General features: G+C 41.5%; 1 long non-coding RNA gene across 1 annotated transcript in view; it reads left to right on the top strand.

Moving 5' to 3' along the window:
- Window positions 1-27,507, top strand: part of LOC309635164 — a 53,942-nt gene that overhangs the window by 3,396 nt on the left and 23,039 nt on the right. The gene's annotated exons all lie outside the window — the stretch shown is intronic.

Genomic DNA, 27,507 nt, shown 5'->3' with positions numbered 1-27,507 from the left:
CAGTATGCTAACACATATATGGAATCTAAGGAAAAAAAAAAATAAAGGTCATGAAGAACCTAGTGGCAAGATGGAAATAAAGACACAGACCTACTAGAGAATGGACTTGAGGATATGGGGAGGGGGAAGGGTAAGCTGTGACAAACTGAGAGAGTGGCATGGACATATATACACTACCAAACGTAAAATAGATAGCTAGTGGGAAGCAGCCGCATAGCACAGGGAGATCAGTTCGGTGCTTTGTGACCACCTAGAGGGGTGGGATAGGGAGGGTGGGAGGGAGGGAGATGCAAGAGGGAAGAGATATGGGAACATATGTATATGTATAACTGATTCACTTTGTTATAAAGCAGAAACTAACACACCATTGTAAAACAATTATACTCCAATAAAGATGTTAAAAAAAAAAACAGTTCAATTTTTAAATTAATTAATTAATTTTTTTTAAAAGATGAAGCATTAAGGATCATTCCAACCTTTCAGTGGCTGGAAGTAAGGCAGGTAACAAATACATAAGTATCCTCTTAAAAGGCCAATGTTCTTAATTTATAAGAAAGTCAAGAACCCATCCACTAGAATTAGAAGTAATCTGATTAACCACATCATAAAAGATCAACTGCACAGGGAATGAATTTTGTTTGGAAGGTGGAGGGTGCGGTTGGGTGGTGATGACAGTAATGATTTTAGAGCATAGGGTCCTTTCTGGAGCGGGGGAGGGTTAGGGATAAGGTTAAGGCACATGAGGGAGGGAGATGTTGAACAAAAAAACAATCTGTTTAAAAAAAAAAAAATTAGGTCTGGTTGGTTCTGTGTCCCAGAGGGGGGGAGTAACTTGTCTTTTCCTCTGCCCGGCACCAAAGAACTAATCCAGCACTCAGGGTACTACTATAGGTTATGCTGTAAGGAGTTAATAAGCCCTTGTGAAAATATTTCTTAACTCATAAACGTTAGAAATACGATATATGTGGGTATGTTAAATGAATTAATAAGTATAATTAATTATACTTAATGAATTATGAATTATAGTAAGTATATAATATATATTATATTATATATTATATACTTAATATAATTAATGAATTATATTTTTACTATATTTTCATTAGTAATCTCTTGGAAAAATACAGACTAAGTTCCAAACTTTGTTCAGTTTGTTCAATAGAAGACCCCCTGTGCTGAATGTAGTCAATAAGTTGTGAGCTAAAGAAGATATGGGGATATATGTATATGTATAGCTGATTCACTTTGTTATAAAGCAGAAACTAACATACCATTGTAAAGCAATTATACTCCAATAAAGATGTTAAAAAAAAGAAAAAGAATACTTTGGGAAGACATACCAAGAAATAACACCCTCTATGGAGTTTCCTAGGGCTGCTCCAACAAATTACTACAAATTTGGTGGCATAAAATGACAAAAAATGTATTCCCTCACCATTCCGGAGGCCAGAAGTTTGAAATCAACGTGTCAGCAGGGCTATACACCCTCTGAAGGCTCTTCCAATTTCTGGTGGCTCCCACCCATCCTTGGCATTCTTTGGCTTTTAGCTGCTTCACTCCATCCTCTGCCTCTTTCTTCACATGGCGGTCTTCTCTGTGTCTTCTCCATCCAAATCCCCCTCTTCTTTCCTCTGTAAAGACACCCATGATTGTTTGCAAGGCAGAAGCAGAGACACAGATGTAGAGAACAAATGTATGGACACCAAAGGGGGAAAGCAGGGTTGGGGCAGGGGGTGGTGGTGGTGTGATGAATTGGGAGATTGGGATTGACATGTATACACTAATATGTACAAAATAGATAACTAATAAGAACCTGCTGTATAAAAAAATAAACAATGTACTACTAATACCAAAGAAAAAGACACCAATGATTGGATTTAGGGCCCACCTTAAATCCAGGATGACTTCATCTCGAGATCCTAAATTAATTTCATCCACCAAGACCCTGTTTCCAAATAAGGAACATTCTGAAGTTCCAGATGGACATGAATTTGGGGGAGACACTATTAACCCACCACACCCTCCAACTCTGAAGCCAGTAAACGTGAATATAGAAGTGAGATGAGTCATCTAGAGGAGTTCCCCATTGAGAATGAGGTGCTTCCTATGACTCACACAGGGAGAGGAATATCTTCTAAATCTCTTCGAAATCTCTGCGTACTACCAATTATTTACATGATTGAGACCTGTGTCTACACAGAAAGATAGGGATGTTCGAGGCCAGAGGAGGGGGAGTCTGCAAGCCTCGTGGTAATTTTTGGTACCATCCCAGAAAGAGGAGGTTTGATTATAATTATTATTATCAGTTACCTAGAACAGAATTTCTCAAATGGATTTTCAAGAAAAAGTACATCTGTGGGATGTTAGTAAAATTAAGTCTCAACACTCACACAATTGCCTTTGGGAAGAGCCAAGCTAAGCACCTGCCCTGGTCCCAAGGTGGCCTCACCGCAGGGGGTGGTCTGGGAGCGACCTCCTAAGCAGCCAGCTGTGCTCTCTCCACAACCCCACCCTCTTCCTGAGGCCTCCTCTACTCCTGCAAACATGCACACGTTCCACATGTTGACAAACTCTTAACCAGAGACTGAAAATGTCCAAGTGTTTAGTCTCTTTCCATCAGGCAACTGAAGGAAGCAGCTGTTCTCCTAAGAGAATACGATTCACCCGAATATATAATTAAATTACAGAATCTACTTCAAATCATACACTGAACTTCTCGAATAACTTAGAAATCTTAAAAATGGCATTTGAAAAAGTGGGTGTGCTCTGAGGCATTCTGAAGTTCCACCTCTTTAAAGATTCACTAAAGGTAAAAGAGATTTCTAGAGGTACCTCATTTAAAAGTTGGAACTCTGGGCTTTTTGCACACATACACGTGCACGCTTGCACCCACACCATACACTCCTGGCCTGGTGCCACACTCACCTCCTCACCTCCAGGCACACCTATTTACAAGCAGGAGGAATCGGGCAGGAGTGAGACATGATCAAAACCCCCAATATTTACTAAAAATCCATCACATTTGGGTGCACTTCTAAATATCCAGAGTCTTCTCAATTATCCTCACAATTGAGACCCATTCTCATCATGACCCTACACAGTCCCCAGCAACTTGAAGCCATCCGCTTCTGGCAGAGTAAGAGCAGAGACAAATTAACCATTAGTGGCTAGTTGATCAAGTAACCTGATACCCAGGTGGGATGTGTTTCATAAAATAAGTTGTCAGGGCGGGGGACAGGAAGGAGATAGACATTCTAGGCTCTAAATAAATGTTTGTTGGATGCACGGATGGACAGATGGATGGATAACTATCCCAGGAAGATGGAAGAAGGTTGTTTAAACTTTCAACGACATGATAAAGTGGTTAATGAGCTCTGCGTTGGGCCACGACTTACACGTTTACTTTCTATAAAGTGAGACTAGGCTTAACTGTTAATTACCAAAACCCTCAGCTAATAGGAACAATATGTCTTCGGTTTCAACAAGTCATTGTGTGTGTGTACACTCATGACTTCTATTTGTATGTATATTGCTATTCCTTAAAAGATGACCGTTAGAATGGGCATCATCAAAAAATCTACAAACAATAAATGCTGGAGAGGGTGTGAAGAAAAGTGAACCCTCTTGCACTGTTGGTGGGAATGTAAACTGATACAGCCACTATGGAGAACAGTATGGAGTTTCCTCAAAAAACTAAAAATAGAATTACCATATGACCCAGCAATCCCACTACTGGGCATATACCCAGAGAAAACCATACTTGAAAAAGACACATGCACCCCAATGTTCATTGCAGCACTATTTACAATAGCCAGGTCATGGAAGCAACCTAAATGCCCATCGACAGACAAATGGATAAAGAAAATGTGGTACATATATACAGTGGAATATTACTCAGCCATAAAAAAGGAAAACAATAGGTCATTTGTAGAGACACGGATCGACCTAGAGACTGTCATACAGAGTGAAGTAAGTCAGAAAGAGAAAAACAAATATCGTATATTAACGCATATATGTGGAATCTAGAAAAATGGTACAGATGAACCGGTTTGCAAGGCAGAAATAGAGACACAGATGTAGAGAACAAACGTATGGACACCAAGGGGGGGAAGTGGGGTTGGGATGAATGGGGAGATTGGGATTGACATATATACACTAATATGTATAAAATAGATTAACTAATGAAAAAAATAAAATAAAATTGCAAAAAGAAAAAAAAGATGAGTAAGATTCCAGATACCTCCAAATTTCAGAAAGTTACCTCTAACTTGATAACCTCTAAGAATACTTGATAGCTGGTCCCTTACTATTAACTAAGCTAAAAATATCTTAAACTCATACTCACAAATTCAAAAAGGCACTAAGCACTACTCTTTCTGCGCTTTGGGCAAGTGGTGTAACAGATTTCCAGGTCACAAAGCCAAGGCCGGGGGGCAGCTGGGGGTGTGGCTTCTGACTCTGGGTGTGTGATTTGGGGCAGGTGGCTTTAGCCTTTCTGGATCTCAGTCTCCTCACTAGCAGAATACGGTGTGGTAGATTAGAATAACTTCTTATATTATATTTTTAAATATTTCTGTAGAGTGAAAATAAAAAGTAGTGTAATAACTCTCATGTACCTAAAAAACCAAGCTTCACAAATGTATTGGTAACCCTTTGAACTGGGCTCATCAAAAAGGCCCAGACTTATAAAACGAGGCCCGGGGTGAAACCAGCCCTGAGGGACTCATGTGCCTACAGCTGGCAATTACAGAAACAGGATTCTAGATGGAGATCTGCCATTTGGAACTGGGGTTTTGCAAGGGCACAGACACCTGGCCAAGAGGTGACTAAAAGGATGTTCAAATGGGACTCTGGACTTCAGCTGAGAACAAAGAATATTATGTGTCACCCTTTCTAAAAAGAGGTACAGGGTCATCGAGGCGGGACTTGCTGAGGGTGTCCCAAGATATATTCTGCCATTTAAGTCCATCAGTCTCCAGGCTATAAAAGAAAGAGCTAAAGATTCTTTAAGAAGATTGGCAGAGAAGACCCCTGGGCAAAGAGATGTCAGAGGACTAAGCTTCCTCCTCTCAGCAGGGGTCCTGGGTCCCCCTCACTCACTCCAACAGTGGGCAGGTCCAGCTTCCACAGAGAGCTTGGCCTGAGCCCCTGAAGTCTAGGGGACACACTGACAGGTAAAGGCGAGAGTGGCTGTGCTGCCCTGGTGGTCAAGGGAGGGGAGGGGAGGGAACCTTGCTGAGAGCAGCTGACAGTAGGAGGTGTGTTTCCCACGGCCAGAAGGGACCTTGGGAAGAGAGCAGGGCTTGCGGCATCTGGAGGGAACCCCATCCAAGAGCTCCATCTGCCTGGGCTGGGAGACCTCAACAGAAAGGTCCTGTGCCAGGGGCAGTGCCAGAAGCACAGCAGAGGACGATGCCAGACAAAGGCACAGTAGGAGGGTCCCTCATGGGGGAGATGCTCCAAGTAGCCCAGATGTGCCCCACATCACATGGGCATCTGCTCAGCCAGCGGGCACCAGCCCAAACCGCAAACTGAGCCAGTCAGATCCAATTTCTCTGCCTTGACCTCTCCTTCCCGCCCCTGCTTCGTGTGTGTGTGTGTGTGTGTGGCAATGCAGCTGTCTCTATGCTCAAGGGACAGCAGAGAGTAAGGAAGAGGAGAGGCTGACACCGGAAGTGTCCGAGCCTGTAGGTCCAGGTACCAGACATGGTGAGGGATGCTTGAAGGACACGTCAAAGCTTTTGTTTAGATCAGATTGAGTTTTTAAAGAACTTTTAAAGGTATTAAATTTTTAATACCTAAAAGTGACAGCAAAAGCTCTGGAATCTGCCCAGAATATCATCCAGAGATAGGAAAAGGAGATTTCCATACACAGATATGAAAAAAGTGGTGTGAGAACATAAAAGTATTTCGTGAGATCTACCCCACCGAGCCCAACCGGGACATAAATATTTTGCCACGTTGTCCTCAGATCCTTCTTTTCAATAAATAAAACTTAACAAAGTCCCCTCTTTCTGATACCATTTATCCCCCTCCCTCTCCAGGAGCTACCTCCATCCTGAAGTTGGCGTGTTTCGTTTCTGCCTGTGTTTTTATTTTCTCACAATGTAATTATGTATTTAAAAACAGTATATGGTGTTCGTTGGAAATTTTTGGCATGCTGTCTAAGGTCTTTTGTAACTATAATTCTACAGTACAGTTCAGCTTTTTTATTTTAGTAAAATAACAAGTGAAGGGACCACTTAAATTCTCTCTCTACACTTATGTCTCATTGATCATGAATGAAATACTGCAGCTCATGACATGATAATACAGAGGAGTTCGGCCTGAGCAATTGGCTAGGCTAAATTAAATGAAGCAAAGCAAGGCAAAGGGTGCACTGGAAAGAAATCACAGTGCAGATACAGAAGACATCCAGAAGAGGGCGACATCATCTAATAAAAAGAGTGCAGATGCGGGTTGGAGGCTTCGGACAACTGGATCATTAGGAGAGGCCTCTAGCAGAACTTTTAAGCGCTAGAAGGTAACATTAGGAAACACAAGCCTGATCATGTGAATTATTTCCCCAAGGTCACAAAGCTAGTTAATGTTTACTATCTCTGCCTTCCAGTCCAGCACTCTGGGAGGTCTGTTAGCAGCCCTGTGAAGGATGCAGCAGACACAAGAAATCAGATTAGCCTAAATCGGATCATGAGCGATATTTATACTTATGATCCCTTGTGCCAGTTTTAAGCCCTTATCGTGTTCAACTGAACGCTTTGCTCATCATGAAGACGACGTTAAGGCTTGAGGAAAGAACCAGAGATGAAGAATTTGCACACTGATAAAATTATAAAATCGTGTTGAAGCAGGGGTATTTTTAACCACCCCCCCAAAAAGAAACTTTAAGCTCTAATCCTTTATATTTGTTCTGAGCACCTGTTGATAATGTTTGTGTGAAACTGTTAGAATGATGTCAAAGGTACATTCTGTTGACCACCCGGTTGAGATAGAAGCATTAGACAGATTAGGATGCTTTGTGCTGAAGCCACAAAGAAAGCATCACAGTAGCCAACACCATAAACCAGGGCTCAGCAAATAGGCCTAGAGCCTATTTGTGCAATGAGTTTTATTGGAACACAGCAATGCCCGTTTGTTTACACATCATCTGTGGCTGCTTTCGAGCAGTTGGGTCGTTGCCACAGAGTCACATGGTCTCTTCAATTTGGGCTCTTAGCCTGCAAAGCCTAAAATACATATACTACCTGGTCTTTTACAGGAAATGTTTGCCGACCCCTCCTACAAAGCAATGCCATCCAATAAAACTCTGTATGATGATGAAAATGTTCTATATCTACACCATCCAATATGGTAGCCACTGGCCACATGTGGCCACTGATTCTCAGGGGTGGAGGCTTATGGGGGTTCTGATGCCTCTGTGACTATTACCGTCTCCTTGATTATCCTCCCCAGACTTGAGCTTGGAGAAGCAAGGGGTACCCCTGTAAACCATCACAAATCACTTAGCAACTTCTGCAAGACTTCTTTGGGGGTTTCCATTTGACTCCTGAAGTCACAGTAAATGCATTATAAAGCTTTTTCATTCCCAAAGTTAATTTTCCTGGAAAACAACTGTTGAACATGGATATTTTCCCACAAGACTCATTGGGTTTTAATTTTGAGCTCCAAAACAAACGCCAGTGAAAACTATATCATTATTAGAAAGTGCTTTCCATTTGCAAATCTGAGCTATGTTATTTTTAACAACTCTAGGTTTCAAATTCTTTATCTGTAACATAAAAAGCCAGAGCCCTACAGTCTCAGGCACCATGATTCCTGGGATTCTGGGATTTCTGCTCTTTGAGCTTAGAACTTTGGGAAAAGTCCACACCACAGTGTAAACAGACACCCGAACTCAGAGTCTAAAACTGTCACTGATTGATGAGAGTGGATTCTCAGAGGATGCTTCATAGAATTTAGCTCTACCTTTTTAAAGGCTGGAGGTGATTGCAAAGTGTACTGTTGGACTTGGAAGAGGAAGACATTGATCATTGCCAAATGGCCTGAAGAATCTGTAGAAAAGCAAGAAAAGTGATGATAGTCTAGGGGAAAACAGAAAAGAGGGAGGGGAACCCCTACCCAAAGCATCCACTCAGATGAAACGGGCACTGATGCAGGAAACCAGATATCCTGGGCTGGTCAGATTCGCCTTCTCCATCCACATCAGAGCCTGATTGAAAGACTATCAAACACAGACTAAAGACATGGCCTGTGTCAGATAACATGGGTCTTCTATCCCTGCAGCTGAGTTTTCAAAAGGATTTTAATGCGTACTTTATAAATGAAAACCTGGAGGTCAGCCCGACAGAGATTTCAATTAGGCAACCATATCCCTGAGACTATCCCGTTCTGAAGTGGTGAGGGGGAAATCAGTGGACTGAATCATATAGTAAGGCAACTTTATTCTTTTTTGACATGAGTTTAACAAAAAAAAAAAAATAATGATTTTATGGGCAGTTTGCAATAAGGGTTTATAATAGTAAGTCCCTGAAATTTTATACAAACTATGATAATAAGCACTGTATATGCTGGGGGGTTTTTCCTGTAATGGGATTTCTTAGCTTTCAACAGAATCTTTCACAGGGGTTCACAATCCATAAAAGGCTGACAATCCCTGGTAGTGGTGGGAGAGGAGTTGCTGAACCACCATCAGGAATAGTTATTAATTAAGGGAATCAGTGTTCTTCACAGCTGAAATAACCAGAGAGGCCAGCTGTGAATGTGGGTAATCTGTGATTGGTGGCTATTTGGTAGAATTTTATTAACTAGTTATTTAGTGTTGAACTACCAAGGGAATGGGGTTTGAGCTAATCTTGAGAGGGCTACTGATAGCAAATGGACCACATCTGGGATGCAGTATATGATTCCGAATGACAAGACCTGTACAAATTAAAGCGCTGAGGAGCAGAATCCAGAAATCTTCCACCACAGAACAGAATGAAAGTCTTGACATTGATTTAAGTCAACCTTTTCCCTACAATCACATAGGACATAAATCAAAACCTCTTTTCTCATCCGCAAGACAGACACATAGTAGGCAATCAATGGGTGATGACATGATAGTGGTGGAGGTGATGCAGGTGATGTCATTCATTGAAAGAGTCCAGAGGGGATGGGTTATTATTTTGACCTGGAACAAGTCTTCCCAGCCCAACCACATCTTATCCATGCCAAACACCTTCTTCATAGAGTCTTCTCAAAGACTCATGGGATTTCAAGTGTTCATAGTGAAAGGAATGTTAGAAATCATTGACTCCAATGCTCCTGTTTTGTTTTGGTTTGGGTTTTTTGCTTGTTTGTTTTTATATGTTGCGTTTCATTTTTATCCTTTTTTTAAAAAGACTTTAGGGACTTCCCTGGTGGTCCAGTGGTTAAGAATCCGTCTTCCAATGCACGGGATGCGGGTTCGATCCCTGGTCTGGTAACTAAGATCCCACATGCCACGGGGCAACGAAGCTGGCGTGCTGCAACTAGAGAGAAGCCCGCGCGCCGCGAGGAAGAGCCCGCATGCTGCAACTAAGACCCTACACAGCCAAAAATAAAATAAATAAATGTTTTTTTAAAAAAAGACTAGTTTTTACAGCAGTTTTGTTCACTGCAAAACTGAGAGAAAGGTACAGAGATGTCCTATATAGTATCCCCTGCCACCACACGTGCATAGCTTTCCCCTTTCTTAACATCCCTCACCAGAGTGATGCCTTTGCTACAACTGATAAGCCTACATTGATGTAGCACCCAAAGTCCATAGTGTACACTAGGGTTCACACTTGGTATTGTATATTCTATGTGTTTGGGCAAATGTATAATGACACATATCTACCATCATAGTATCGTAAAGAGTAGTTCCACTGCCCTAAAATTCCTCTTTGCTCTGCCTATTAATGCCACCCCTTGTCCCCCAAACCCTGGTAACCACTGATCTTTCTACTGTCTCCATATTTTGCCTTTTGCAGAATGCCATCTAGTTGGAATCATACAGTACGTAGCCTTTCCATATTGGCTTCTTTCACCTATTAATATCCATAGCTTGATAGCACATTTCTTTTTAGCACTGAATAATATTCCATGGTTTGGAGGTACCACAGCTGATTTATCCACTCACCTACTGAAGGACACCTTGGTTGCTTCTAAGACTTGGCAATTATGAATAAAACTCCTATAAACATCTGTGTGTAGGTTTTTGTGTAGACTTAAGTTTTCAGCTCCTTTGGGTAAATACCAAGGAGTATGACTGTTGGATCATATGCAATGCTCCTGTTTTAATAGATGTGGAAAGAGATTAAAGGAACGTCCTCAGAGTTAAAGGCAGACTTCCACATCACTCCTCCCTCCTCTACCCACCCCTAAACAAACAACCACAGTCTTTACAATTCACCTACCTGGAAATCATCCACATTCTGCTCTGTGACACCTTTTCTAATAAGCAGGTGTTGAGAGCTTTTGCTTTCATTTGCCTTTCATTTCATTCTCGGTGGTTAAGCTTTATTTGCAACTTTTAGATTAAATTTTCTGAGGGCTTTGCTCTGAGCACTCAGGAACTGTGTGCTAACTGGATTCACTCCCAGCTCCTGAGGGCCATGCCAAATGCAGAGTATGTGCTTGTTATCAAGAACATTTATTCAGACTTTCAGAACTTCAGACACATCCCTATTAGTATGAATCACTAAGCTGCTTGTTTGCCAATAATGTGCACTAGAAATGTACATTTAAATGCATAATATTTGATTCTAATAAGACCAAACATGAGGAGTATGGTTTTCTCTTTAAGAAAAAAAAAAAAAAAAAAGGCTGAAACCATTTTGTAAAAACTTCGGGCACTATTACTAGTTGCTAGAAGTCCAAAGTTTGTTCACCTCACGTCTACTGCACACACACTCCTTCCTTTTTCCAAGTAAAACCAGGCTGTGTCTCAACTAGAAGAAAAGTACAACAGATATCAAGTGCTACGATCTTTTTTGTTTAAGGTTGCATTCCCCCGTCACCCCGCCGTTATGAATGCAATGGGTACCTGCTAACATCATGGCTTGTTTGACTGGACACCTATATAGAGACCTTTCCCTTGGGGGAGCACCATGTCCCTGAGTTACAGACACCGAAAGTCCATTATCCAACCCCTGGATTTTTTGACTGAAAGCTCATTAATATTCATTCATTGTTCTTCACAAATAATCACCATGCAGATTACTTTTAAAACTAGCATCGGGCTTCCCTGGTGGCGCAGTGGTTGAGAATCTGCCTGCTAATGCAGGGGACACGGGTTCGAGCCCTGGTCTGGGAAGATCCCACATGCCGCAGAGCAACTAGGCCCGTGAGCCACAACTGCTGAGCCTGCACGTCTGGAGCCTGTGCTCCGCAACAAGAGAGGCCGCGACAGTGAGAGGCCCGCGCACCGCGATGAAGAGTGGCCCCGGCTCGCCGCAACTAGAGAAAGCCCTCGCACAGAAACGAAGACCCAACACAGTCAAAAATAAATAAATAAATAAAAAAAAACTAGCATCAATGGGTAGAAATAACAACAAAATTTTAGTTCAATAAAGGAGAATGTCTCAGAATTCAGAGCTGTTAAAAAATCAAATAGTCACATTCTTGCACAACCAAATTGAGGGATATTCTGCAAAACCTCTGGTCAGGGCTCTTCAAAAATCTCAATGTCAGGGGCTTCCCTGGTGGCGCAGTGGTTAAGAATCCGCCTGCCAATGCAGGGGACATGGGTTCGAGCCCTGGTCTGGGAAGATTCCCACATGTCGCGGAGCGACTAAGCCCGTGCGCCACAACTACTGAGCCTGTGCGTCTGCAGCCTGTGCTCCGCAACGGGAGAGGCCGCGACGGTGAGAGGCCCGTGCACCGCGATGAAGAGTGGCCCCCGCTTGCCGCAACTAGAGAAAGCCCTCGCACAGAAACGAAGACCCAACACAGCCAAAAATAATAAATAAATAAATAAATAAATTTATAAAAAGAAAAAAAAAGTCAATGTCAGGAAAGAAAAAAAAGTAATAAGCAGAGAAATTGTTTTGTATTAAAGGACATTACATCAACTGGATTAACTACAGGCTAGATTAAATGAAATACAATGCAAAATATTTTGTCAAATAATGATTTGACCAAAAAAAAAAGCCATAAAGAAACCATTATTGGGAAAAAAAGTATAGATACACAGTTCACGTTAAATAACAGAAGTGTATCAATGTTACATTTCCTGGGGGTCGTGATGTGTACATCACTTCCCCAAGGTCACAGGAGGGAGGTAGGATCAGAACTCAGCCGTTTGGCTCCAGAGAGTCCTAACAGTTTCCTGTCATAAGGTGTTTATACAAAGACTATCAATCACCAGTAGTAAAATTATCAGTTCAACTCACCTAGCCAGGGAAAGCTTCACTACTGGCTACCCAGTTGTAGTGACCTCATTTTGGAAAGAATGGGGAGAAAGGAGGCTTCATAGGCAGGAACAAATATGCATTAAAGATTTATTCTTTGCCAGGCACTAGGCAGTGCCCTTCCACACTCATTATTTATCTCATTTAATCTCTCAGTAGAGCATTAAAAGGAATGAAAACATATCCTGTTAGGCAATAAATTAGTGCTACACGGAGGCAGGAGATAGATGGGCCCCAGGTTGAACAGCCGGAGTTCGTCCCCTTGGACAGATGCTCCAAAATAGCAGGAGAGAGGAGAAGCTGAGCCCAGATAAGAGAGATAAAAGACCACGTATTCCTCATTCTCGAAGTCAAGGAGACCTTCCCAATAGACATGCACAGAAAGGCTCCCCGGAGGTCAAAAAGGGAGGGGGCCTCACCCCATAGTAAGTGATGTCAACTACCCATAGGCCTCTTCGCTAGAACCCATCTTGGCTGAGAGACGTGCACGCACACAGGGGAGGACCCTGAGATACAGCAAATACGGACTCAGAACCAGGCAAAGCAAGATGACTGGCCAGAGGAAACACGGAAGAAATGCCCCATAAAAAGTGATTCAGACTACCACGAGGGTGCGACTCTTTCTGAGCCCGCCCGTGTGTCTATCCACACGTACTCTTTTTCCTCCTAATAAACACTTTATTTGCTTCACTACTTTCCGTCTCTATGTGGAAGTTCATTTCTACACAGCTGACGGGCCAGGGCCTTGTCACCGGCCACTGGTGCCAGGTGGTCTAGTGGCTAGGATTTGGCACTCTCACTGCTGCAGCCTGACTTCAGTTTCTGGCCGGGAACCGAAACCCTGCTTCAGGCCAAGGCCACCCGAGATCATATTAACCTAGAAACGAAAATGGTTGCTCATTGCAAGAGGGAAGGACTTCACGACGCTCAAAGGAGACAAAATCCCTATCCCTCTGTGCCCACTCAACCACGATTCAGCAGCCTTACTGCTTCGCTCGTGCTGTCTCGCTGGGCTTGTCATCTGAAGATGGTGTGTCTTGCCGTTTTGTTGTCAGGCCTGTTGTCTCCAGACCACCTTACGAGCCTTGGACGACTGGCAATGAGCTCTGATCTGCCCCCCTCCCTCCATAGCACTGAGTAGATGCCCTGATCACTGGAGCTGCTCCCCCTACACTTACTGAAAGAAGTTGCAGTCAGAGAAGGTGAAAGGAGACCTTAGCGGAGGATGTGGGAACAGCATTCCCCGGGAAGCACCCCACAAAATTACCTCAGCTTTAACTGCTTAATTGGAGCAAGGGTATTTAACAACTTAATTAAGTTATTCAAGTGTACTCCAGGAGGCCCTGTAGCATCTTTCCCTGCTGCAAAGCTAAAAGAACTTTTCATGACTTAATTGAAAACATGTTCCTCAACTTAAGAGCTGCTTTGGTGCAGCTCTGAATCTAAATGCAACTCATGAATTCTACCAGGGGTTCATCTAGGCCTGTTGATTCTGGGGCTTAATTTTTTCAAAGGCTGGTGGAGCCACCTGAGGATATTCTTAGACTTGTCCATGTTCTTATTCTGTGAGCTAGGTCTGGACTCATCCCTCTTCCCTCGCTCTTACATTTCCTAGAGGGCATTTGGCATTTAGCTTCAACCAGTAATAGGTTAGCCAGTGTGCAATTTCAGGTTTGGGGGAGCTGGAGACTGTTAGATTTGAATCACATGTAATTCTCTCAAGCACTACAATTAAACCTACTTATAAAAATATGTTAATAATACAATGTCATTAACACTGACATGTCACAACATACACACAAAAACATATAATGTCACAACATCTTTCACAGTTGTCAAAGACTTAAAAACTAAAATTCTAAATGTGGACTTGCTGACATTCAGTTTTCTTTACCTTAGCCTTTGACTTTTGGAATATTTCTTTTCCTAGGAATTATAAGTGGGGCAGGTAGAACTGTAACAAACTAGAACAGGTTATTTCACGTCCCTGATCTCACGAGCCTGGAGTCAGTAATGTTTGAACTGAAATCACAAGGGGAAGAGGAAGTCACTAGAGGATGGCAATGGTGAACCCTGTCATCTAGAGAACTCTCTAACCCAGGGCATGGACAGAATTCCCTCCAAAGATAACTCTTCCTGAAGATGAACTTGTAGACCTAAATTATAAAACACATGAGGAAATACAAAGCAAAAAGAGAAAGTCCAAAGACCCCAAAATAGAAGAATTTATGCTTAATAATGAGTATTGTTAAATAGATTTTCAGCTGAGTATTTTAATTGTATAAAGAGAGAAAAGGAAATGTAAATATAACTTTTTAAAAGGTACAGAATAAACAAGAACAGGTTGACTTGAAAATGAACCAACTAGAAACTTCTAAATGTGAAAGATACAGTAGTCAAAGTAGAAAGATTCATTAAACTGGCTAAATAACAGACTAGACTCGGATGAAGAAATAATTCATGAATTGGAATATAGATCTGAGGCATCCAGAAAACAGTATAGACAGAAAAAGAGGTGAAAAATATGAAGCAGAAGTTAGGAATATGGCAGCTAGAATGAAAAGTTCTAACCTATGTTTAACAGATGCTCTAGAATAAAAGACTAAGGAGATGTGGAAAGAGGAACTTTTGAGGTAACAGTGGAGAATTTTCCAGATTTGAAAAAAGTTATGTCAGATGAAAATGCACAAAACTGAACAAAATAAATAAAAACAAAGGTTTATCTACTGCCAAACCATCCACAATAAACAGAAAATCTTGGAAGCTCCTGGAGAGAAAAAATAGGTTACCTGAAAAGGATCAACAATAAGACAGAATACTTTTCATCAGCAACCATATATGCCAGAGACAATGGCTGAATATCTTAAAAATGATGAAGGAAAATAATTGTCACTCTAGAGTTTTATATCTGGCTTAACTATAAGAATTTAGAGGAAATAAAAGCACACAAAGACAAGGAGGTAACTTTCCAGAGATCCTTACTGGATAAGCCTACTGAAGGATACACTCCCACAAAATGGAAATGAGTAACCTACACAAAGCCAAGGTTAAAACAGAAACAAAAACAAAAAGAGAGAGAGAGAGAGAAAGAAAGAAAGAAAGAAAGAAAGAAAGAAAGAAAGAAAGAAAGAAAGAGAAAGAAAGAAAAGGAAGAAAGGAAGGAAGGGAAGGGAAGGAGGAAGGAAGAAAGAAAGTTATAAGTTGTTGAGAAATATTTAAAACAAAAGCTTCTCCCAACCCAGAAAACTTCTCCCCAGAGATAGAAGAGAAAGAAAAAAAATTATTATTGAATAATCATTAAACAAGAGTGTGATGCTGATCACAGGCGATATCTTTGCTGGAGATTGCAAAGACAGAAGAAAATCTTACTTTTTTTGTATAGCTAAGTAGATACAACCCATTATATTCATATTTTCAAGATGAGATTGTTAAGCTTATTTTGTCCTTATGATTAGAAATAGGGTTTGCCATTTGTAGTCAGGCCCGTTTTCTCCCCAGTTATTAGCACCTGGGTTCCAGAGGCATTTTTGTCTCTGAAGTCCTGTGACCCCAAAATCATACCTTGACGTGATTAGCTTCTCCCCTTGCTCAAAAAGCCATTCAAGTTTAAATGTTCAAATTTGTATGTTCAACTAGGATGTTCAAAGCATTTTAGATCAGTAGTCAGGACATATCTTCCCTGTCCTGACTGTGCCATTAATGAGCTGTGAGAACCCACGAAGTTATCTCATCTCTCTGGTATGAATGCAAAATGAGGGAGCGACGCTGAATAATTCCTGGTCCCTCAGCTCTCGGTCTGTATGCCTCTATTTAGGACACAGTTCAAATTGGCTGTGTGTGATGGACTCCTATTCCTGTTCTTGAAGAGCCTCAGAGTAGTTCCATCCTGGAGAACAGAGCTCCTTTCAGTCCAAATGCAAATAATAAACATGAGCATGAGAATAAATGAGCAGCTGCCACCTCTTCAGCCCGTGGGTAGTGGCAAAGCATTGAGAAGGTAAGATCACAGACTCTGGTTTGATTCCAGAATAAGACTTTGACGTTTGCACAGAAAAAAAATCACTAGTGCATCAAACCCTAAAAGTTAGTGTCTTAAAACAACAACCACTTTATTTGCTCACAATTCTGTGAGTCTACTTTGGCCTAGATTCAGCTAGCAGATTCATCTGCTGGTCTTGGCCCAAGTCATTCACATAGCTACAGTCATCTGAGAGCTCACCTGGGCTGGATTGGTCTAAGACAGCATGAGTCTAATATCTGAAAGTTGGTATTGTCGGCCAGGTGGTCTGTGTGTCCCCAGAAGGCTGCTCAGAGCTTCTTCATTTGACAGCAGCATTCCTAGACGGTGAGAGCACAAGCTCCTGGGCAGGGCCTCTAGAGGCATAGCCTTGAATTTGAAAGTTGCACATCATTCCCCTGTCTTCTATCCCTCAAGTAAGCCTCAAAGCCAGCCAGATTCAAGGGGGAAGAGAAACGGATTCCACCAATGGACAGGAGAGGCAGAGTCACATCGCAAGGGGGAGTGAGTGAGAGCATGGGAGGTATTTTGCAAATGTCTTTGTAAACAAGCGACCACACTCATCACAGGCAGCATCTCTAGCCTAGTGTGAAGCAGGTACTCGGTAAACACTTGTTTAAAGGATGTATGTCTTCATCTGCAAAGGCTGATGGGTCCTTCCCCCTCCTAGGAGACAGTAACAGTGATATAGATTAAGAGATCTTACCACTGGAGACTCAGTCGAGCCACTACTGAGTACAAATACTGGTGCACACTATTAGGGGGTGGGTTGTTTTTTTTTCCTTTGGTTTGCAGTGGAATTGTCATTTCCCTTTGCTCTGTGGATACAAAACATACTGAAATGGAATGTCGACCCCATAATAACATCTTAATAACAATAGTTACGTTTCTGTAAGAAAAATACCACAGGTGAGATTTGATTACCATAGATTCACTCACGGCAAAAAGAAGATATGTATTGTTCTCTATTTGCTTTCTTACTCTCTTATCTTCATGAGGAAAAACAATTATCAAGTCAATCAAATTCAACAAATAGGTAATTAATGCCTCTTTAGGGCAGGGACATAGTACCTGGAAAAAAGGTGGCATGGAAAAACTGTGTGCACCTCCCCGCCCATGCTCAGCCCAGGTTTCGTTAGATCTGGAGGTGCAGAATGTTTCTTACTGTTCTCACTGTTGCAGCCTCAAGAAGTACATGCACCAGGATAGGTTGCTCTAGCTACCCTGCCTTTCAGATGAAAAGTTATGAGCAAGACTTAAGCAACTACTTGCTTTTGGGGAGAAGGGAGGGTAATTTGTATTTACATATACTATGCCTTTTAAAATTTTTATTTTATATTGGAGTATAGTTGGTTTATAATGTCATGTTAGTTTCAGGTGTACAGCAAAGTGATTCAGTTATACATATATATACATATATCTATTCCTTTTCAGATTCTTATCCCATGTAGGTTATAACAGAGTTTTTCATTTGTTTGTTTGTCTTGGCTGCTTCAGGTCTTCGTTGCAGCACATGGGTTTCTCTCTAGTTGTGGCGCACAGACTCCAGAGCACATGGGCTCTGTAGTTTGCAGAGTGCGGGGCTTAGTTGCCCTGCAGCATGTGAGATCTTAGTTCCCCGACCAGGGATCGAACCTGCGTCCCCTGCATTGGAAGGCAGATTCTTTACCACTGGACCACCAGAGAAGTCCCTATAACAGAGTACTGAGTAGAGATCCCTGTGCTATACAGTAGGTCCTTGTTGATTATCTATTTTATATACAGTAGTGTGTATATGTTAATGGTGCAAGGTTGTGGGTTATTGTTAAACTATTCCTTTTGAATGAAGTGCCTTTCTCCTCTCTTCTGCTCAGCTCAGCGTTTCCTTCCCTGAACCCACACCCTACCCCAGCCAGGTGGCTGGTCATCCATCTTCCAGACTCTTTGTTGCCCTGAGCATAGCTCCACTACACACCCATCACACCTACTGTACTATTGGTCTACGTGGCCATCTCTTCCAGGACTTTGAGCTTCCTGAGAAGAGGTAGTTTCTTATTTATCTTTACAACTCGAGGCAAATAATAAATGTTTGATAAATGATTTAAGAAATGGGTGAAAGAAGAAATGAACAAATAACAAGTCAAAGAGCAATAGGTAACCTGCACTAACATTCTGAAGCCCCCAGCATGAGCTGACCTCTACTTCTCATCTCAAAACAACAGGACCCATTCCTCTTTGTTTCTGCCTCCTTCATGTTTTCTGCCTCTAACAGACCTGAAGCAAAAAGTTTTAAATCTATAATCATATTTTATGTTACCCTCAAGGTAACACAGATGATGACTTTCTATGAAAAGAATGATCCCTGTTCTTAACTTGGCTTTTTTTTTTTTTTTAACAGAGGGATTGCATTTTATCTTTAAATGCCTAAATGATCCCCTATGTTGACAATAGCTGTTGGGTTTACTTCAACAGAAATGGGGCATAATTTCACCGGAATCCAGAAAGCGTTTTGGGGATATTGGTTTTAATCAGATACAAAATCATATCTAGGGAGGACTGTGCTTAGTAAAACCTTTGACATGTGCTCAGTCATGGTTTTACCACCTTTGCTGCAGCTGTGCTGCGGAAAAGGCAGCTGGGGAACTCCTGTCAATCTATCAAGGTGGCAGCTTCAAGGCACAGAACCTAGGCAATCAACGCCTGGTTTAGTCATAGACTTACCAGTGAATGTGTCACCAAAGCTGGTGTAATAAAAGCACCCAGTCAAAACAACCAAAAACACAGTAAGTCTCCAATGATATGATTTTGTTTAATAATACGGAAGCATTAGGAGATAATGTCTTTGCTAATCTAACAAAGAAAGGCCCTAAATTTCTTGAGGGCAAACCTTACTACATCCTTCTTTATGTCATCATTATCCACCACAACTGGCAGACACAGCATAAATTAGATACCTAATTAATACTTGTAGTTGAGATAGCAGTATATGAGTCAGAACTTACTTGGAGGACTTCCCTGGTGGCACAGTGGTTAAGAATCCACCTACTGGTGCAGGGGACACGGGTTTGATCCCTGCTCCGGAAAGATCCCACATGCTGCGGAGCAACTAAGCCCATGCACCACAGCTACTGAGCCTGCACTGTAGAGCCCATGAGCCACAACTACTAAGCCTGCGTGCCACAACTACTGAAGCCCACGCACCTAGAGCCCATGCTCCGCAACAAGAGAAGCCACCACAATGAGAAGCCCGCGCACCAAAACGAAGAGTAGCCCCTGCTCTCCGCAACCAGAGAAAGCCCATGTGCAGCAACAAAGACCCAATGCAGCCAAAAATTAAATAAATAAATAAATAAAAGAATGTAATGGCAGTAAACAGACTCATGCAAAAATTGTGGTGTTCCACTTCATTAAAAAAAAAAAAAAGAAGTTATTTGGAACCTAAGTCCAGTAGATGCAGCTAATTAAATCATAAAACTTGGACCAGAATTTGTTGGGTGCCTTAAAAGCTTGTATCAATGAATTCATGCAAAAATGAAAAGCAGTGAAGACAGGAGAAAAAAAAAATGAAACCAAATGAAAGAAAACAGCAAAGTTTCATTGGAGTCCTCACCAGGGGTAATCCTTCTATGGTTCTCCTGAGTAACTACTCTTCTTTTGTTTGACTTGGTCTTTCTAGAATGGTAATAAACATGCCAGGAATTAGTTAGAACGGTGGTTCTCAAACCTAGCTAATTATCTGAATTACCTGGAGTGTTTTTTAAATGTTCAGATTCCCAATCCTATTTCAGACCCACTGAATGAGAATCACTCGAGGAGTACCCGGTAGTCTGAATTTTTCAATCTCCCCAGGTAATTCTTACGATCAGCCACTCTCAGCAACATTGCTTTAAACCAGCGATATTTTTTTTTTAAAAAAGACAAACTTGAAGGTGTACTGTTATGGGCTCAATTATGTTCTCCCAAATTCATATGTTGAAGTCCTAACCCCAGTACTTCACAATGTGACTGTTTGGAAACAGGGTCTTTAAAGAAGTAATTAAGTTAAAATGAGGTCATTAGGGTAGGTCCTAATACAATATCACTGGTGTCCTTATAAGAAGAGGAAATAAAGACACAGACAGGTATGGAGGGAAGACCATGTGAAGACACAGGCAGAAGAGAGCCATCTCTAAGCCAAGGAGAAAGACCTCAGAAGAAATCAGCCTTGCTGGCATTTTGACCTTGGACTTCTAGCCTCCAGAACTGTGAGAAAATAAATTTCTGTTGGTTAAGCCACCTAGCCTGTGGTACTTTGTTAAAGCAACTCTGGCAACTAATACATGTACCTTCCTCTGCTAATTTGCCAACTGACAAATCTGAATGGCAAGAAGACATTGTAAAGGGTGTCTTGTGTAATAAAGAGGCATTATATTATATTTCAAAAGAAACAATAGTCCTGCTCCAGAAGCTACTTAATTGTTAAGTTTCAGTATTGTTTCAACTTCAGTAGGGAGAGAAGTTGCTGAGGGAGAAGGGGAGGAGAGGAGGAGAGAAACGAGTCCAAAAGAGAAAGGGAATAGTGAAGAGCAGGTAAAATGGGAAAAAGGAGGGACATTCCGGAATATGAAAACTATAACCCTAAGGCATGAGCTCTAATACAATGACAGTATTAGGAAAGAGCCTCCCCAGGAGGGAAACAATGAAAATGAATGCCCACAAACGCCTTGACAGTGTAAATAAAGAAGAACAAAGAGCTTCTTTTGCTCACCACTCAGTTCTGCAAGGATTAAGTCATCAGCTGCTGTAGTCACTGACCGACAGGGAACTCTGAGAGGAAATTAAGATGATAACAGCATGCTTTGTGTTTTGGACACGCAGCCTCCGTAGGTAGTTAGGGCTAGGGTTAGTTAGATGACTATCTCAGGGATAATTTTAATTATGTTTAATTATATTAATTATTATTTAACTAATAATAATTATTTTATAATTATTCTATGATGGATTCTTCCACCTTCCCGTACATAGAAAAGCACTAAAATCATTAGCTTGAGATACCTGTTCTGTGTGACTAGCAGTGATTTTTTTTACAGAAATGTGAGCTTGACTGCACATATTCCCCACCCAACAATCATGATTAAACCGGGCTTCCCCGCCTACCTCTTTGGAGTTTACTCAGAGCTACCGAGTGGCTGTCTCCCAGGCTATAGTCATCAGTAAGGCCCTCGAATAAACTTAAACTCGCAACTCTTACGTTGTGCACTCTTCTTTCAGTTGACAAAATGTCATAGTGAATTTTGCCTCTGAGTCTTTCCTGGCCAGAGGGAAAAGTTTAATTTCTTTCATTCATTAAGTGAACGACCATTTATAGCCTACCTACTACCTGTTAGACACTCAGACACACTCTGGCAAAGATGATTAACATAGGAGCTGTGCCATCTAAGAATGCCAGTCTAGAAAAAAAAGAGTTCTAGGCCTTCTTCAAGGTCCAATCCCAAGAAGACATGCTGATACTTTCTTTAGGCGATCTTAGGTTCTACAGCTATTTATCTCTCTGTAGAGCTCCCAGGTGTCCAGGCTGGGAACCCATAGGTAATTCCTGCCCCTAGGAACCCAAGGAGCATGTATGCTTCAATGTTTTCAAATGTGCCCCCAGTGGGCTGTGATCAGGAACTCTACTTCTCTGACATTCTGACTCTAGCACTGAGCCAGGCACAAAGCAGGTGCTCAATAAATATTGAATTAATTAATTAATGGTTCAGACAATCAAATCTATCAATACTAGAAGTGCTCCTAGCAAGTCTGGTATACCTTCCCCCTCCCCTGCACCCTAGATCCTTCTCAGAAGCAGTTTGCCTTGCCAGACTCCCCCAGAAGAGGCCACATAAGGTATTATTTGCGAAATTTAGTTAAAAAACAGAATCTCCTCCAAACCTAGAAAACCTCTCCACCAAGGTAAAAGAGAAAGAAAACAATTTTATAATCGAATAAAACCAGAATATGATACTCATCACAGGCAATTCGCTAAAGAGACTGCAAAGACAGAGGAAAGTATTTTATACAGCTAAGTGGATACAATTCACTGCATTTATGTGTTCAAGATAAAATTGCTAATTCTATCATATCTTTATGACTGGAGGTAGGAATTGCTGTTTGGAGCTGGGGGACAGTCGAAATTAGGCCCATCTTCTCCCAGGAAGCTGGAGATAGGGCCTTTCCTTCTTTGATGGTCACATTTCAAAGAGATGTGATCTCAGGTCTGTGAGAGAACATTCCTGAGCTGTAAGCTGGCAAGAGATTAACTTAGCATTTGAACTTACAGTAGCAAGAGAAGTCCTCCTGGAAGCCCTCCTGGAAGCCTTAAGACTGTCCTGCCCACCTAAACACAAGTGCCCAGGAGCAGCCCCAGATCCACAGGTGTTCTGTTAACCAGGTCTCCTGGCCATGGCACAGGATGCTAAGGCCAACTCTGAGGACAGAAAGGTGAAACCTCTCTCTGAAAAGTTACTTGATAACCTGTTTGACCATGATCTTTAAGCAATATAGCCCATAAAGCACAAATTTTGAAAGTAGACTTGCACTAAAAGCCATGCTCCATCATTTATGTTGTCTGATTTTGAGCTAATTGATGAGTTAATTTTTCCAAAACTCAATGTCCTTGTCTGTAAAATGGAGATGATCCCTTCCACAGAGAGCACATAAGAAGAGTTATTAAGCACTCATGTTACTATCATTGAAGCAAAAGAATATAGAAGTTTGGAGCACACACTCTGAACCTGCCTGGCTTTCATCCCAGACCCACTTTAGCGAAAATCACTTATCTTGTTCCCCAATTTCTTCATAAGTAAAGTATTTAGAGAAGTATAAGTGTGTACACACATATAAGTGTGTAATCAGTGTTAGCTATGATTCTTTTAATTCTCATTAGTGTTTCCAAGATGCTAAAGCAAACCTTCCATCTCACTCCTTTCTCTTTTTCTTCTGCTTCTCTCTTCACCTTCACCTCCCTTTTGCCCATGGGGATGGAGAAAGAGTGTTAGAATTATATTCCATCATGCTTTCAAGTTGTTTCTTTCATTTTTAATTAGGTAGAAACCCCTTGAATTACAATATCTCTAGACACGATATTATCCAGATTAAACCCATTTAAAAGCAAATGGAAATAATTTGAAAAACCTAAAGAAGCACAAAATTCCAAAACTGCAGTAGAGAGAAGGCTTCTGGCTTTCATCCTTTCTTAATACTTATTGCCTTCCCTCTTCACTTGTTTCTTTTCTTGGTAGTTTCTGAATTAAAAGAGAAAAGCTTAGCCTTTCATGCCATTTCACACCTATTTAACAATTTACATCACTTTTAACAAAGCCAACTACATCCCCAGAGAGAGAATGACTACTAATTGCCCTCCAAATACGTAACAGTAATCATTCTAGGCGGAGACCAGATCTGGGGGCAATGCTCAGCTAAATAAACAACCCTAATCAAGTCCACTGACAAACTAGAGTATTAGATAAAGAATATTTTTAAACATCTGCATTAGTTGACCAGATGCAAGCCATTTATTCTAGTTGAAACTAAATATAAATCAAAGCCCTAATGTGTTTTGTAGTGTCTATGGAGATGGGAATCAACTGTCTCTCCGTCTAAAAAATAATGCAGTGTCTTGGAGCTGGTAGTATTAACTCCCAGGTCTTAGGCCTTCATCTGTTGAGTAGCCATGATTAAAATTGTCTACCAAGTTTGACTTGGCCATATAATAAGCCAGAACTTGGGAGTGGGGGGTAAATAATGAACATCATTTTGGGTACTGTAGTCCAATGGGACAATTTAATCTTTCACTTTTCAACCAGCTGCGTTTGCATCCACTTTCCAAGACTGGCCTCTAGAGATCTGGATCCTATATTTGCTATTTACCAACTGTAAATACCTTGAGCCAACCAATGAAACTCTCTGCACCTCAAATTTCTGTTCCATAAACTACAGATCATGATACTGCGATGGACTGAATGTTTGTGTCCTCCCAAAACAAATATGTTGAAACCCTAATCCTGATGTTGATAGCATTTGGAGGTGGGACCTTTAGGAGACAATTAGGTCATGAAGGCAGATCCCTCATGAATGGGATTAGTGCCCTTATAAGAAGAGGCCAGAGAGCTGGCTCTCTTTTTGCCATGACTGGATACAAGAAGTCAGCAGCCTGCAACCCAGAAGAGAACATCACCAGAACCCAACCTTGCTGACCCCCTGATCTCTGACTTACAGCCTCTAGAACTGTGAGAAATAAATGTCTGTTGTTCATAAGCCACCCACTCTACGGTACTTTGTTATAGCAGCCTAAGTTGACTACAACAGATACCTTGCCTCATATGGTTATACAAGGGGTAAATGTGACAGTGTGGGTAAAATCTACATTCCTAATCACTAATTCTAATTCCTAAACCCCCTTAAGGCTGTTGCCCATAGCCTACACTCAATAAATGTTGGTTCCCTCCCCTTTCCTTTCCCTTCCAGTCAAAGGGTCTATTTGTCAGGCTCAGACCACAGATTCAATGTCATCCACCCAACCCTGTAGGAAAATAACTTAATTCTGACTCATTCTTCAAATCCTAACCTTATCCTGCTCCCTCCATGGTCCTGTTCATCCTGTGCTGAAACCATCTCTCCTTTCTCTGAATCCCTCTATAGCTGTTATTTTGTTACCATTCACAGTACGCAGGCACATTCAGCTGGTGATACATTTTGCTTAGCCCTTTCTCTTTCTCCATCACTAGATCCTTGAGAGTATCTCTGGTGCCATAGTCACAGTATATGCTTATCTGCTTCTGGGTTCCTCTGCAAGAAACCCTGAGGCAATGCTGGGTTAGATAGTTTATTAGGAAAAGGACCCCAAGAAGCACAAGTGGGGGAAGCAAGGCAGGGGTGGGAGGAATGCCAATAAAGCATGCTCTGATGAGCTGATGGCCACTGTGGGCAGCGAGAGCTCAGTCCCGCTGAGGACCCCCTGAAAAGGAGCCTTCAGAAGTATCCCACCAAGGACTGGCAAAGCTGGAGTACTCATCCACTGACCCTCATCCCTCACTGTTAAGAGCTGACCTTGGGGCATCCATTTCCAGCACTTCCAGCAGCCTTGTACATGCACTGTACAAACCCTTTTGGTTGCAGGTCTTCCTTGCTTTGCTTCTCTTGAAGCAAAGAGACATGAACATTTAAGGTGGGAGGCTGCCAGTGTGCACAGGAGCTGTCTGCTGCAGCTGCAGGTGAACTCAGGGATGGGGCTCAATAAAAATCTAGATGGTATTGAATGAATGGAAAAAAATATTGCATAAACACTGCCTATATCTTAATGTAAAGTCACTCGTCTAGAAAAGTTACACCGAATTATTTTTATCCACTATTCTATTTAACCCATTTAACATATAATGTTCTAAGACCCAATTCTGGAGTGTTCTAGAATAGAGATCATGGGTATTTTACCCTCCGATTCTGTTTAGGAGATTGTCAAAGTCCCTGGGTTTTGTAAAAGATGAAGAGGAATGTGGGAGCTGGTGGCTACCAAGAACTTTTCTCAATCATCTTGTGAATATGCTTTATGAATGTACAGTGACTTGTCCAGATCCAAACAGCAAGTCAGCTCTCAGACTGGAAAAACAACTTGGCATTTCTCAAGTTTTCCGAAAGCCCAATCAAGTGAGACAAGTAATTAACCACTCACACAACCCACATCCTTGACTCTCCACCTCACTAGCCATTCCGTTCACGCTTCCATCAAATTTTTTTCCTCCTACAAATACTGTGACTTTATGTTTCCACAGAGCTGCTGTTCCAGGAGGACCACGGGATCATACAAAACAACTCCGGGATTCTACATAGCTTCTCTTTATCCCTCACTGTTTCCCCCAAACAGTGTGGGTGGTAATAGTAGAAGCCCATAATTTTGGTGCCAACATGTAATATTTTTAATCAGGCTATACAATTCACACAGGAATTTCTTGGGGGAATGTCAGCTTTTACATCTTACATTTTTCCACATTAATAATGATAAGATTAGCCTAAAATCAACTAATAAATAAATGTAAAAGCAGTAATAAAACTCAGAGTTGCTTATCAATTTTTATCAACTCCAGTCCTCTTGTTTTGTAATAGCTCTAATTTAACACCTTAAACTAAAGCAAAGATTCTCAGATCAAGCTCAGAGTCTTCAGAGATGCAGGAACATTTGACCAGAGTTTAGCACAAACCACAGCTCAGAATGAGGGCTTAAATAAACATAAGCAACTCTGGCAAATTGTGTACACTCTCAAAACTGATCTCTAAACCAAACTAAAGATGACCATCTTTAAGAGCTACTATTCTGGGGCAAAACAAAAATGTAAAAAGAGTCCTCAGGATTAAACTTTTAAATTATTCCTGTTCGAACTGTTTCTTTTTTATTGTTTTTTAACTTTATTATGGTGCTAAGCTAAGAGGAGATCATTTTATTTGGGTAAGCTGGGATCTCCTACCAGTTTTATTCACAAATATAAAACTGCCTAATGAATGCCAAACATTCTCATTACCCATGTTTTAGGACTGCCTTCAAAGAACAGAATTTTCAAAATCACATGAAAACCAGGAAGCCTCAAGCAAAGAGCTCACTAACTGCACCTCTTCCTTAGCTACATTTTTAAGAAACAGAAGAGGGAGGAGGACCCGAGAACACGAAAGGGAAGAACAAAAACAAAAGACCTGTGTACATGCCAGGTGCAGACTCAGGAAGGTCTGGGCACAATGAAAGCAGAAGCGTGGTGCTGGCTTGGGCAGCACATATACTAAAATTGGAACAATACAGAGAAGATTAGCATGGCCCCTGCCCAAGGATGGCACGCAAGTTCCTGAAGCATTCCACATCTTTAAAACAAACTTATGGCTGCCAAAGGGGAAAGTGGAGACGGAGGAGGGATAAATTAGGACATTGGGATTAACATATACACACTACTATATATAAAGTAGATAACCAACAAGGACCTACAGGGAACTATACTCAATATTTTGCAATAACTTATAAGGGAGGGACTTCCCTGGCTTCCAGTGGTTAAGACTTCACCTTCCAATACAGGGGGTACAGGTTCGACCCCTGGTCAGGGA

The sequence above is a fragment of the Balaenoptera borealis genome (genome assembly GCF_965194805.1).
Source record: "Balaenoptera borealis genome assembly, chromosome: 9".
In the NCBI taxonomy this organism is placed as follows: Eukaryota; Metazoa; Chordata; class Mammalia; order Artiodactyla; family Balaenopteridae; genus Balaenoptera; species Balaenoptera borealis.
The sequence above is the reverse complement of the archived record's forward strand: the minus strand, read 5'-3'. Positions and strand labels throughout refer to the sequence as shown.